The following is a 15,257-nucleotide window of genomic DNA, read 5'->3' as shown; positions in this document are numbered from 1 at the left end:
TTAATTGAGGAGAGGAATGCTACACAGAATTTTTGAAAGGATTTTTTCTTTTTTTTTTTCTGATTCCAGAAGTAATCTGTATTCATCAAAAAAAGAAAAATTGGAAAAACACTAGGAAGCACCAGGAAGCAAAGAAAAATTACCCATATTCCCAGTCAGACATGATGACTGCTATTAACATTTGGTTGTGCAATCTCATATGTCCATTTTCTTTTAAAAATGGTTTCATACTGTGCCTACTGGTTTTTTAGGAAGTTTCTTTCATTTTCTTCCCAGTCATAAGGGTAATACATGCTGATTATAAAAAAACCAGAAATCACAGACAATTATAAAGACCATCAAACCCACGCCATAATCCCACCCACCAAGAGGTAACCATTAAAAAGCAATTTCATTGAATGTGACATTTAGAAAGCCCATAAACTTGCAACATGCCTCTAAGGCGAGAGTAAGGTGTTTTAGGGAAAACGAAGAAACGAATACTTTGCCATTATCCTTATTTAGAATCAAGGCTGATTTGTCTAGAATGAATATCTCTTCATTTCAGCCTCCCTATTTATATATAGAGAGGCAAGAGTTTCCAATTAACTTCATAAGAATATTTTCAGGCTCAATCTTAAAACACTGGTTGAGAATTCTGACTGTTCTGAAAGAAACCTACACTCTCCAGGCCATGAGCCACGCTCATTCAGTTAGAGTTTCTCCCTGCCAGGCCAGGCCACACAGAATTGGGGTCACATGTAAATAGTAGAAGGTGGCTTGGCTGGAGATCACACTCCAGCTTTATCTGGGCCCGAGAAGAGAAGGAGCTGACAAAGCAGAAGAGGGTGTGCAAGATCGTTGTTCCTCTGCACAGTCAAAACCATCCAAGGCACATCCGTGTGCAAGTGCTAAAGGCTTTGGGAGGGAGAGAGCTCTCTTTTTCAGGGCATTTATATTGACTTTTCTTTGAAACCTTTTTATTTTGTTGCTATATCTCAAAATTGCCTTGAAAATAGTAGTCAGCATGGGGAATTGTCCACCATCTGACTTAGTAACTCTCTTAGGGATACGGCTGTACCTACAAAAATTGAGTGTTCTCCATGGCTTAATCAGCCCGATGGCAGCACTAAGATTGGAAAAGGAAAGTGTTCTGATGCTACAGAACAGAAAGTCTCCATGGTATCTTATAAGACAGGTGGAATTTTGATTATGGCTGCACAGAGGCCCCTAGAAGTAAACACTCAGGTATGTGCTACCTTGCTAAAGTACAACAGAACCAATCAAACGGATGAAAACCTTAATCACACTCCTGACGTGTACCACTGTTGTCTCATGTTATCCTCACTCCACGTGCTCCCCAAGGTCTGCTCCTCCTCGTGCATGTCCTATGCGTATATGGCAAGTGGCACCACTATCTACCCAGTTGCCCCCAATCCAGATTCCTTAGCATCATGCTTGACTTCTCCCTCTGTCTCATTCCCCTAATCTAATTAGCGAGTCTTGCTGATTCTGCTTTCTAAATATGTCTCAATCCTCTACTCTTTTTCCATTCCCACTTTGTCCAAGCTGCAGTCATCTGTTAACTGGTCCACTGCTATTGACCCTTCATTGGGGTCCCATTTCCATTCTTGCTGTCCCCTAGGCAGAGTAATCCTTTAGAAACACAAATCTGACAGTGTTATTCTCCTGCTGAGAACTCTCCCATAGTTCTTTTAATCAAAGAGTAATTTCCATGCAGTAAAAATCACTCTTTTGAGTATATGATTATGCAGATTTTCACAAACACACAGTGGTGTAACCGTCACAGCATTCAAAATATAGAACAGTTCTTTTTGGTAATTAAGAATAAGGCTGTTATAAAAACTCACGTAGCGTCTTTTGTGTGAAAGTAAGTTTTCATTTCACTTGGGTAAATACCTAGGAGTGGTATCTCTGGATTGTATGGTAAATGTATTTGCAACTTCATAAGTAACTGAAAAACTGTTTTCCAAAGTGGCTGTACCATTTTGCATCCCTATGTTGGTAGGATAAAGTCCAGACTCCACATTAGGTCTTCAGAGCCCTCCACACCTGCCTCCTACCTGTCTCTCCATTCTCAGCTCTCTCCATTCCCCCACCCTTTCCACGCCTTATCACCCAATCACACTCAACTTCTTTCACTGTTGTGACAAACTCTTACTAATCTCTGGGACTTCCCACATGCTGAGTCTTCTGCCGAAGATACTAGTGCATCTACCTCCCTTCTTTACCTGAACAACATTTCTTTTTTTGTAGTTCAGATCATTTTATTTATTTATTTTTAAATTGGGGTATAGTTGCTTTACAATGTTGTGTTAGTTTCTGCTGTACAACGAAGTGAATCAGCTATATGTATACATATATCCCCTCCCTCTTGGACGTCCCTCCCACCCCTATCCCCCCCATCTAGGTCACCACAGAGCACTGAGCCGAGCTCCCTGCACTATACGGCAGGGTTCCACTAGCTATCTATTTTACACATGGTAGTGTATACATGTCAATTCCAATCTCCCAATTCATCCCATCCCCCCTTCCCCCCTTGGTGTCCAAACGTTTGTTCTCTACATCTGCATCTGAACAACTTTTTAATCTGACAGATTCACTGGCTTAAACATCGCCTCTGACAGGAAGCTTTCCTTGAACCTCAATTAGGATCCCCCATGTATTTCCCTCATTCACTCACTCAACAAAGGTTTGATGAATAACAACCAGAGTCTAAGCTCTGTTCCAGGCACAGGGGAGATAGCAGTGGATGAAAGAGATAAAAGTCCAGACTCCCAAGAAGCTGACAGACAATGAACAGTAACAACAACAAAACAAACATATACTAGAACATCAGGTGGTAGCCAGTGCTATAAAAAACTAGAGCAGAACATGTGGGGTTGCTATTTTAGATAGGACAATTGGAGGACATCACTGAGTAGAGGACATCTCTCTGAGAACAGGTATGAGTGAAATAAGGGAGCAGCTCTGCAAATATCTAGGGAAAGATAGTTCCAGGCAGAGTGAACAGCAAGGACCAAGATGTTAAGACAGAAAAGAGGTTGGCATGAAAAGGCTGGTGTGTTCAGGAAGCAGCTTGAAGACTGGCGATGGGAACCTAGGAAGCTGGGGAAGAGGCGAGGAAGATGAGGTTGGACCTTGGGGTGCTTCCATAGCACCCTCCACCCCATCACAGCATTTGTCACACTACATTGTTACTGCTTCCGAAGTTGTCTGTCCTTCCCTTTCAACCGTGTGCTCTTTGAGGCCAGGGACTGTGTTTGTTCTGCTTATTACCGGTTGTAAGTACTTACACTGTGTCTGCTGCCTGGTAGGTTCTTTTTTTTTTTTTTTTTTTTTAAATTTTATTGAAGTATAGTTTACTTACAATGTTGTGTTAATTTCTTCTATACAGCAAAGTGACTCAGTTATATATATATATATATATATATATGTATGTATGTATATATCCTTTTCCATTATGGTTTATCACAGGATATTGAATATTGTTCCCTGTGCTACACAGCAGGACTTTGTTGGTTATCCATCCTATATATAATAGTTTGCATCTGCTAATCCCAAACACCCAGTCCTTCCCTCCCCCACCCCCTCTCCCCCTTGGCAACCACAAGTCTGTTCTCTATATCTGTGAGTCTGTTTTTGTGTCATAGATATGTTGATTTGTATCGTATTTTAGATTCCACATATAAGTGGTAGCTTCTTAACAAATATTCAGATGAATGAATGAGTGGATGGACTACCTCAACAGCACAAAGTCTCTTGATTGAATGACAAATCCCTGAGAAGATGGCACGAGCCCATATTACCAGCAGAAAGAAGGAGGCTCAGATTGCTGAAATGACTTTCTCAGAGGGAGAGGTGAGTATGTGGCTGGAATTCAGCTTCCTCGTGATTGCAGCTCCCTCTCACAATACCTGCACAGTCTTTCCTGAACCAGGAAGTAACAGACTGTCATATCCAAACATCCTTCTGGGGGGCTTCCCTGGTGGCACAGTGGTTAAGAATCCTCCTGTGAATGCAGGGGACACCGGTTCGAGCCCTGGTCTGGGAAGATCCCACATGCCTCAGAGCAACTAAGCCCGTGTGCCACAACTACTGAGCCTGCGCTCTAGAGCCCGTGAGCCACAACTACTGAGCCCACGCACCACAACTCCTGAAGCCCGCTCGCCTAGAGCTCGTGCTCCGCAACAAGGGAAGCCACCGCGATGAGAAGCCCACGCACCGCAACAGAGTGGCCCCCGCTCGCCGCAACTAGAGAAAGCCCGCACGCAGCAACGACGACCCAACGCAGCCAAAACTATAAACAAATAAATAAATTTAAAAAACAAATGTCCTTCTGCCCATCCTCATTCACTATGTCTGCTGACCTTAAATTTGAAAGAATATCTCTGGACCATCCTTTAGGGCATCAGTTGTTGTTGTTGTTTTTAAAGCAGCCCAGGAGCCCACAAATGCTTTTTTTTTTTTTTTATTTGACCCACAGAATGATTTCAAAAAACTGGGAAACATCATCAAAAAAGAGAAATTTCTGGCTTATTTTGAAAAATCTGAAGATGTGGCGGTGCTAGCTCTGTAATTTCCATGGAAACACCCAGCAGACTGGGGAGCGACTGTCCCTTTATGCAGGATGTGTTCTCTCCAATGTGCCACAGCTCTCAATGCTCTTTGGTGCCAAGTACCTGGTCCATGTCACTAGGTGAGGTTACTTGTTTGGAGGGTGATAAAGGGTGGTTTAATGCCCCATAGCACATGCAGTCAAGGCCCATGGTTGAGGGGGTTTGAGGACCAGGGCCAGCCCCCTGTGTATTCCATTTCTCTTTCCAGCACATGTAGGTGGTTGCATTTAGAATGAAATGACTAGGTAGAGTAGCCCAAAAAATCAGGAAGTGAGGAAACAAAGGTGATGCCCCAAAGATCTGCGTACAGCAGAAGAGATTATGAGAAGGGCATAGGGAAGGCAGCGGTGAAGGCTGCAGGGGCGATTGCATCCCTCCACCCAGCTCAGGGTGCTGGCCTTGTGTCTTACCTGTACGTAAGTCCACCTGGTTTGCAATGCCAGCTGACAGAGCCCATGCTTCCGCCTTGATTATATAACTCAGTACTCCGGTCGTTGCACACTGTCTACATTACTGTTCTATCAAAGACATCAATGCATATCAGGCAGTACCAACTCAAGTCATAGTCTGGCTTAGGAGAACTCCGGAAGAGAGCTAGAAGGAATTTTCCATGCCAAGTTATGTAATCCAAGGTCTACCACAAATCCTGGCACACAGTCGCTGAATAAATACTTGCTGAAGATGAATGAACCTCGTGCGAGTGACTTTTCCTCCCACTTCATCTATAAAGTGAGGGGTTCTCATCTAGCTATTCTTTAAGACCTCGTAGAGCTCAGACATCCTGTAGTTCTATGGATTTCTAAGTAGTTACAAGCAAAGTAGAGGTCGGCAATAAATACTGGGGTCTCATCCATTTCCTGAGCAGAATAAAACATTTTAATGATGGCAGAAAAAGAATCAAGAAGGCTCTGATTTTCCACTGCTGAGCTGAGATCATGCCATTAGTCACAGCTGTGTTTCTCAGCATTGGTGTTAAACCAGGTCCATCCAGAGTTTAGATCTTGCATGTGTGTGGAGTTTATTGGCCAAAAATGAATGCATCAGAAATTTGCCTCTGGGACTCAAGACACGTGGCTGTAATGGGTGTGATGTACAGGTGAGGTCAGCCTGCAAAGGCCAGCCAGGTGGCGGGGGCCGCCCGGCTGCTATAATTTAAAGAGCCCTCCTGGGCCCCTTGCCCGATGATTTTCTTCTGTTAGCCTGCTTCAGTGCCTAAGATCCCCACTATTAGTCACACCTTTGAGTTAAGGCCTTGAAAGATGGTCTCCAGATACTCCAATATGCAAAGAGGGATTTTAAATCAAAACATTTGCATTTATTACCATGTTGGAAGAGTAATTTTCTCCAGCAATAATGATGATATTTGCAATCTATTATTGAGCACTAACCCTGTACCAAGCACTTTACACACTGCTGAATGTTTTTTCATTTCACCCACACAATCCCCTATGCAACGAGTACTATATTTAGCCGTATTTATAGGCTTGGCAAGAGCCAGAGGTCATACGACCCTAAATGGAGTCAAACGCAGATTCTAGATCTTCTCTTTCTCTCTCCCTCTCAGGATATAACTTACACACGGTGCAGTGCACAATCTTAAATGCACAGCTGGGTAAATGTTTACATATGCATACCCTCATATAACCATCACTCAGACCAAGCTAGAGAACATTTCCAGCACCCCAGGATGTTCCTTCGTGTCCCCTCCCAGTTGGTCCCTCAGCACCCCTCCTCTGCAAAGGATTCAGAACCCTAACATCTCCCTGTTTGGCTATGTGAAGGGAGGTGGTAGCCCAGGCAAACTCGTTGTGGGGGGGGGGGAAATAGTCCAAGAAAAAGAATATTAGGAGGGAGCAGGGTAGTGAGGCAACAGGAGGGAGCTGTCTCTGGGGAGAGGCGAGGGCTTGTCCTCAGGTGCCAGTGTTCCCTGCAGCACACCCAGCTACTGCCCAGTTGGCTGGGACAACCAACCAGCAGCATCTCCAAAGCATGAGGACCTAAGTGTGCAGAGACCGTCGCGGGAGCGCAGGGCCTGCATATCAAGCAGTGCTGGTCTCTCCCACTGCCAGGAATCCCAGTCTCTAACAAGAAACAGAATGCTGACAAATGAAAAGGAGATGTGTTTGCTGGCACAGAGTCCACGGAGTGGGAAGACAGGCCAACGCAGTGCTCCCACAGGAAGTTTTGAACCCACTTTCTAATTCTTAGTTTAGCTATCATCAACTCTTCCCAGATCCAATGTTGCTGTTTTCACTTTGCCGTGTTTAAATCGAGCTTCTCCTATTGTCCTTCTGTCTGCCCTACAGTTCGGGATGCTAGTTTCGAATTGTACAACCTCCTCGGGCTTCTGCACGGTGTTGATTGCATTCTCTTTAAGAGAGCTCTTCTGCCAGCTGTCAAGTGTTGACCGTCAGCTTGTATTTGATTATTCTTACCAGTTCTTCTTTAACTATGCATCACTCTATCTCCAGATCTGGAGTCCTAAGTAGTTGGCAGGCACTGGGAGACACACTTCAGGGAAACCCTGTGACTTAACCTAGAGGGCAACTGCAGATAAAGATTAAGAGCTATGTATGTAGGTTTTTGCTGATAAGAGGAGTGAGGTTTCGCAAAGGGAGAGAAGGCTGAAGATAGAGGGAAGACAAGATGGCGGAAAGGAGAATGAAGAGTGGAAGGAGAGAGGGAGAAGGGGAAGGGAGAAGAAGAAAGAAAAAGAGGAGCATGAGAGGGAGAAGGCTGGAGGAGATAGTGCGGAGGTACGGAGGGAGGGAAACACTGAGAACAAGTGGAGGAGGGAGTGGGCAGATGGAGTTCAGTCTTTCAGAGGACAAGACGGGAGTCTGTGACAAGAAAAATGGACTTCGGAAGGCTTGATGATTTTTGTTAATTGTTTACGATAACCGAGCAGCTAAACACTGCCAGGCATTTACATCAATGGATGCCTATAGAAAACTAGACGTCAAACATTGCAAATATTAAATATTCTGCCCTGTGATGTCCCCGAATGCACTCACACTTAGCAGATAATGGGTTAATTATGTAGATAGATCAGGAAATGTTTGGCCCTTGTCAGGCACGTCCCATTTCACACAGCTGAGAAATTATAAAAGGTGGGAGAAATAGGTGCAAACAGAAACAGTGGGGCTGCCCACCCTCCTCTTTACAAATTCAACTGGAGAGATTTCTTTAGCTATAACCAACCATGCTACAACTGGACATGCGGTGTTTTCAGAACATTCCATCTAAGGAGTCAGGGAAGCATGTAATACATCTTGAAAATATTTCTATCTAAACCATTTAAAAATTTTGTGTCATGTTCATAGGGGGTAAACCCTCAGGTAAAAATGAGCTCCCCAGATGGTGCATCCCTGCCCATTCTCCTCCAGGAGTTCTAGAGGACCCACATTTTCTTGCATGTGTTTGTCATCAAAGATAGAGACGGCCTCAGAGACCTGCTGAACAATGGGTCTGTTTGGTTAAGTTTTGGGGGCAAGACAAAACAATTCACTTTTCAGCATTTATTTATTGTTCAGTAACATTCCTTGCTAGTCAGAAGATTCCTACAGTTCAAAAAGTTAAAACTCTACCAATAAAGAAACTCATTTTTAAGCACATAAAAATAATGGTTCAGATGTATAATGATACTCTATTTGCATTTTTCCTAAATTTATAAACATAGTGCTGATAGCCATCATATAGAAATTAAAATTCTGAATCTAGTAATCTAAGTTCAAATCTTAGAAAGCCTGTTTAAAGCAGGCATCTTAGTGAACTAGAAAAACTAGAAATTAGACGAGTTTAGTTTTAGTACTTCCTCATCCACTAAATGAGTATTGCTCTTTGGATAAGTCATATATTTATTTATTCATTATTAATTTATTCATTAATTCCAGAAATGTTTTGTTGAACTTAGTATGTGCCAGAGTCTACTAATCTCTGAGGATATGGAGAGGAAAGGCTCATTCCTGCCACCGTGTACTTCCTCACAAAATGTAACTTCAAAAAGTCCTTATGTAATATCTGTCTCCTCACATTAGATTATTAACTTTACAAAAGAAATGACTGTGCTATGGTTTACCTTTCTCCATCACTAGCCCAACACTGGGCACGTGGCATTTACCCAGCAAATATTCATCCAATGAATACATTTATCATAAGTTAACATTTAAATAGCACTTACAGGGACTTCCCTGGTGGTGCAGTGGTTAAGAATCCGCCTGCCAATGCAGGGGACATGGGTTCGATCCCTGGTCCGGGAAGATCCCACATGCCCCGGAGCAACTAAGCCCGCATGCCACAACTGCTGAAGCCCACGCTAGAGCCCATGCTCCACAACAAGAGAAGCCATCGCGATGAGAAGCCCACACACCGCAACGAAGAGTAGCCCCCACTCGCCACAACTAGAGAAAGCCTGCCCGCAGCACCGAAGACCCAACGCAGCCAAAAAAAAAAAAAAAAATAGCACTTACATCCATTATCTCATTTAATCTCGACAACAACCCTGTGAGGTGGGTCCTATTCTCCCTACTTTACAGTTGGGGAAACTGAGAAAAAGGGAAGTAAATCTGGGCTCTCTGGTGCCAGAATCCGTGTTCATATCCACTCTACTGCCTATGAATGTATCAATGAATTAATGAATGAGTGAATGAATGAATGGATTTAAGTAGTTTACAGGCTCTGGGCTTTAGGATCATTAATTGCAATATGAGGATATTGGACAGTTTTCCTAAACTTTTCCACCAAAGTCTAGTACAAGTTCTTTTAACAAATCACTTTACCAGATTATCATCAGGTGCTCTCCATTTGTTATTGAAAATGTACTATCTGATGCCCAGGAATGGCTGAGACTAGTGGCCAGTATACTCTCTGCTATGCTCTTGCATTTCTGTTCCCTCCACTTGAGTTGTATCATTCCCAAACCTGTTTGTGCCTTTTGCACTTACTCTAATTATATAATTTAATTAAATATTATTTAAGTGCATATAAAATGATTGCAAAAAGAAGTAAAGCTGTTATTTCTATGAAAACTATACTGGTGGTAGACACGCAAGTGTGGATTCCTGTCTGTTTGAAATCTTTTAAAATAAATAGTGAATGCGGAAAAGGTAAGTTAAAAGATTTAGAAATACTTTTTAAATGCAAGTACTTGCATTTGATAGTTGCTTCCAAATAATGTGTGAAAGAGACAACGGTAAAAGAATTGTACAGCATCTTGAAGGACTATTCACTCAGATGCCTTTGCCTGTGGCTTTAGATTCTCACATAGAGAAAGCTCTCAGGGATATTAGACAATAAGCAATCTCAATCAAGAAACCCATTTTCATAGATAACCACTGACATCAAAAGACAAGGAAATGAATATGCATTTATATATTTTAAGATAAAATGAAGCACTTTGAAACCATGCCCCAAAGGGTTAATAGAAGCTGGCACCTTAATAGAAGTCCTTGAGTGTATCTTACAGAACAACAGATAAGGGAACAGCTGATAAGGGAACAGCTTATTAAACACCCCTCTGTTTGTAACCTGCCTTTGCTAATCAAGCCTACTTTAGTTTTACTTTTTTTTCTTTAATTGCATACCCTCCAAGCTTCACATAGCCTAGGTAATATAGCACCAGACTTCTTAACCACCCCTATAGATTATGTCTTCATCGTATGGGTCCCTATAGTAATGGAGGCGGAGGGTGGGCAGGGGCTTAAGTTGTTTTTCAGGAAACTGGAGTTGGCTCCTGCCCAGTTAAAGCGGGCCAAGATTGTTTGGGACCATTGACCCTGAAACTGGGACTGTGCAGGTGTCCAATGAGTGACCTTTTGACATCAGAGGGCCAGAAACTTCACCCTCAGATCATGCTAAGCACCTCCATTTTTGAACATGCAACCCATGAAGAAGCGTGTAACCCAGATACTCCTGCGCAGAACACTGATTACCTCACCTTTTCCCCACTTCCAATCCCATTTCTTCATGCCTAAGACCACCCAGCTTCTTTTAACCTATAAACATCTCAAACCCCTCACCTCTGGGGAGGCGGATCTGAAGCTTGTTCTCCTGCCTCCTCGTTTGGCTGCCTTGTAAGTAAACTCTTTCTTGGCTACAAACTTGGGCCTCTTGGCGCTTCGCTTGCCTGGTTCAGTAACAACTTTAGGCAAGTATGTATCATTTTCCTTTATTTAATCAACACTGAGTAGGTGCACATGGATTGCAAGAAACTTCTTCAAAGTCTTGTTTCATCCTACAGTTTCTATGAAATTTGCGTACTTCACTCAGTATGACAATCTCTAGGTCCATCCATGTTGCTTCAAATGGCATTAGTTCGTTCTTTTTTATGGCTGAGTAATATTCCACTGTATATATGTACCACATCTTCTTTATCCATTCCTCTGGACATTTAGGTTGCTTCCATGTCCTGGCTATTGTAAATAGTGCTGCAATGAACATTGGGGTGCATGTATCTCTTCGAATTATGGTTTTCTCTGGATATTTGCCCAGGAGTAGGATTTCTGGGTCATATGGTAGCTCTATTTTCAATTTTTTAAGGAACCTCCATACTGTTCTCCATAGTAGCTGTACCAATTTATATTCCCACCAACAGTGTAGGAGGTTTCCTTTTCTCCACACCGTCTCCAGCATTTATTGTTTGTAGATTTTTTGATGATGGCCATTCTGCCAGCTGTGAAGTGATACCGCATTGTAGTTTTGATTTGCATTTCTCTAATAATTAGTGATGTTGAAGACAAATATCATATGATATCGCTTATATGTGGAATCTAAAAAGATGGTACAAATGAACTTATTTACAAAACAGAAATAGAGTCACAGATGTAGAAAACAAACTTATGGTTACCAGGGAGAAGAGGGGAAGGGGTAAGTTGGGAGATTGGGATTGACATATGCACACTACTATATACAAAATAGATAACTAATAAGGACCTACTACTGTAGAGCACAGGGAACTCTACTCAACATTCTGTAATGGCCTATCTAGGAAAAGAATCTAAAAAAGAGTAGATATATGTATATGTATAACTGATTCACTTTCCTGTACACCTGAAACTAACACAACATTGTAAATCAACTATACTCCAATAAAAATTAAAAATAAATTAAAAAAAGGAAATTTGCACCCCATTCTGTGGTAGATATTAATACTGCTCAAAAAATATTTTTAATTCTTCTGGGCACATAGTAGGATTGCACTTCCCTGTCCCTCTTTGAAGATAGGTGGGTCTCTATGACATGCTTCGGCCAATGAAGTGTGTGCGGACATGACAGGTGCCACTTCCAGATGGATGTATTAGGATCTAATCCATGATTTACTGTAGTTGTCTTTTCTTCCACTAAGACAACAGGAAAAGTTCTACAGAGAGACTGCTCCTTCAATCCAGATCCTATAATGAAGACAATGTGAAACACAGGCCCTAGCTGACCCTCATGGATGTGTCCCATGAATAAGAAATAAGCTTTTTTGTTTTAAGTCACCAAGACTGGAAGTTTTTTGTTATCAGATCATAATCGAATCTATCTTGACTAACACATATTCCATGATGCATCTTACTCATTTAAATACATAAATATATCCCCCTCCAAATTTGCAGATACCCTTAGCACCCCAGAGAGACACACCACATCGATCTAGTGACTTTGTGTACTGCCTTCACTTTCGTCCCATGTGAGAAGCATAGAATCAGAAGCTTTGGGACCCCTTCAAATGCTGATGTTATGTCATGCTGTATATGAGAAGAGAACAGGCACCCATGAAGACTGTGTCTATGTCACTTAACTAAACCAAATAAAATTAAATTAATTTGATTGGAGAGCTGTTATATCTGATTGTGGAGCAATTGATTAGATTTCCATAGAGTCAATCTGATTTCATTGTTACTGTTTAGTTGTCTTAATGAGGGAATTGGATTGCACAGTGATCCAACTGATCATTTTGGCAATTGGCCTGCCAACTGTTGGCCATTTAGCCAGAGCACCACTGTTTGACCCTAGGACAGGATGTGTAATTAATTCACTTGAATGTTGAATTCAAGCATTTTTTCCTACAAGCTGCTATGTGTCAAGTACTGTCATATAATGAAAAATATTTATCAGTTGTAAATATTTAAAATGTACAGTCCTCCCTGAATACACGCCATACCAAGAGATCTAAACATTGTACAATGCTATAAACTTTGACTGGATCAAGCTTCAATTTTAAACTCTGTGCAGGCCTCTACTTCCCTGTAGGGCTTCATTCCAACATTGCTTAGGATCAAAAATAGATTGATCCTGCCCCTTAAAAACAATTGATTCTGATTCCATTGATTCAAAGTGAAACTACTTTTGCAATCATGGAAGAACAGACTCTGGGCTCCAGGAGACCAGTGACTTGTATATTCTATACATTATTGTGCACACTCAAACAATGCCTGAGTTTGTTGTAGGTACTTAACAATATTGGAAGAGTAAATGAATGAGCAATTAACTAAAGATTGAAGAGCCCCAATATTCCTTTGTTTCAGTTATTTTCCAGAAGTGAAAGAAGTGCTCTTCTGAACATGTGAAGCAATACAACTTCACAGTTAAGTTCTTTGGCTTTGCAGTTTGTTGAGTCTGAATTTGATTTCTGATTTTGCCATTGTTGCAAATTGCACTTTCAGAAGATGGTCACAATGATATCTCCCATTCCACACATTCTTTTGCAATATGAACTTGACATGCCCCCATAATGAGGTAGCCAGTTTCTCCACTTTATTGAATCTGGGTGAACCTTATGACTGGTTTGAGCAATATCATTTAGCAGAAATTATGATGCACCAGTTACAGATATAACCCTTAACTGGCCTGACAGTTTCTGTTTCCTCCTCTTGGAATCCAACCACCAGGTAAAAAGCACAATCCTTTGAAACATCAAGGTTCTGGCTGGATTCCTGAAAGGATGATGAAAACATAAAGGAATACATTTTGAGAGAAAATTGGATGGATTCATTACTGGGCATGTTGAACATGCCTTGCCTTTGGGACACATAATTTTAGTGGGGAGTTGGCTTTTCAGGTTTGAAACTCAAAAGAAAGATATAAATTGGAGATATAAATTTGGAAGTCAACAGCAAATAGATGGTGACTGAAAACATGGACAAAAATGAGAGTATCTTTAAAAAAAGCATATAGGATGAGAAAAGAAAGTGGGTTTGGGGCATAAATATGAGGAATATCATCATTTAAGAAAAGGGTAGGGGGCTTCCCTGGTGGTGCAGTGGTTAAGAATCCTCCTGCCAACGCAGGGGACAAGGGTTCGAGCTCTGGTCCGGGAAGATCCCACATGCCGCAGAGCAACTAAGCCCGTGAGCCACAACTACTGAGCCTGCACTCTAGAGCCCACAAGCCACAACTACTGAGCCTGCACTCTAGAGCCCGTGAGCCACAACTACTGAGCCCGCATGCCACAACTACTGAAGCCCATGTGCCTAGAGCCCGTGCTCCGCAACAAGAGAAGCCACCGCAATGAGAAGCCCGCGCACCGCCATGAAGAGTAGCCCCCTCTCGCTGCAACTAGAGAAAGCCGTGCACAGCAACGAAGACCCAACGTAGCCAAAAATAAATAAATAAAATAAATAAATTAAAAAAAAAAAAAAGGGTAGGGAATGAACAACTGCAAAAGAGATAGAGAACAGAGGTCCAGAAAGGTAGGTGGAAACCCAGGAGAGTTCTGTACCATAGACACAAGGGAAGGGGGTTTCCAGAAAGAAGGTATATTCATCTGAGTCAAATGCTGCTGAGATGTCAAGAGAGTTGAGGACAGATCTATCTGGAAAGGCTGAAAAGCTAAAGTCTCCATCTGCCAGTCCCCCTTGCAGCTAGGGTTTCACCAGTTAGATGCACTTGCTTGAGATTTAGAAAGTGGAACAGAGCAATCTTTCTGGAGCTTTTGGCTGTTTCCCTGCCCTTTGATGGCACATTGATGAAAGCTGTCACTCAGTTCTACTTCTAGAGGACACACCAGCCAATAATGTCCTGATTATGAAGGTCATCAAAAGCCAAGTCAAAAATGGTGAAAATGCTTTTTAAAAGACAGTATGGATATAATGCAACAACCAATGCTGCCCAATTGAAGGTCCACAGAGTGACTCTTCATCAGGCTTTGAGATCTGGACGTGCCACACGAAGAGGCTCTGGAGTATCATCAGTATTCAATTCAAATAACAAGACCCAGTTAAGCTGTGAAATGCATCAGTTTGCATTAACTTACTCTTTCAGCGAGGAGAGCTGAATATGGAGAAGCAAGGTGGGGAGAAGGAAGGGTGGGCATGCAGAAACCTAGCTCCAGTGATGCAGCAGGGCTTTGGGCTGTAAAGATGCTACAGCAGCAGATAGATTAGTGAGAGAACAGCAGACAGACTCAGGTTGGCTTCTGTTGTGCCTCACAGAACTCCCACAGATGGCTGAGAAGGTACCAAGTTCAGCAGATGGTGGTTGGTGAGCGGAGCTAAAGGGTGATGCTCACTTGTAAGGTGTATAAGTGCCTTTGACAAATACCAGATTCTTTTCCAAAAGAAATCTAGAATTTACAAAGTCTTCCCATTTAATATCTCTCTTCCACAACTGTCTACTGAGGGAGAGAGGAAAAGGAATTAATAATCTCATTTCTCCTTG

The 15,257-nt window shown here is 42.1% G+C and overlaps 1 long non-coding RNA gene across 8 annotated transcripts in view; it reads right to left on the bottom strand.

Annotated features, from left to right (window-relative positions):
* Nucleotides 1–15,257, bottom strand: part of LOC309656887 — a 268,342-nt gene that overhangs the window by 176,796 nt on the left and 76,289 nt on the right. For 5 of the 8 annotated variants that reach the window (XR_014261577.1, XR_014261578.1, XR_014261579.1 and 2 more), the window contains exon 1: nt 5,030–5,115. The exons of 2 other annotated variants lie outside the window; for them this stretch is intronic. This is a non-coding gene — a long non-coding RNA (uncharacterized lncRNA). Of the gene's footprint in view, nt 1–5,029; nt 14,109–15,257 lie in introns of those variants that run through there. One more of the 8 variants, XR_014261576.1, reaches the window with a different exon arrangement.

The sequence above is a fragment of the Balaenoptera physalus genome (genome assembly GCF_965194825.1).
Source record: "Balaenoptera physalus genome assembly, chromosome: 3".
NCBI lineage: Eukaryota > Metazoa > Chordata > Mammalia > Artiodactyla > Balaenopteridae > Balaenoptera > Balaenoptera physalus.
The sequence above is the reverse complement of the archived record's forward strand: the minus strand, read 5'-3'. Positions and strand labels throughout refer to the sequence as shown.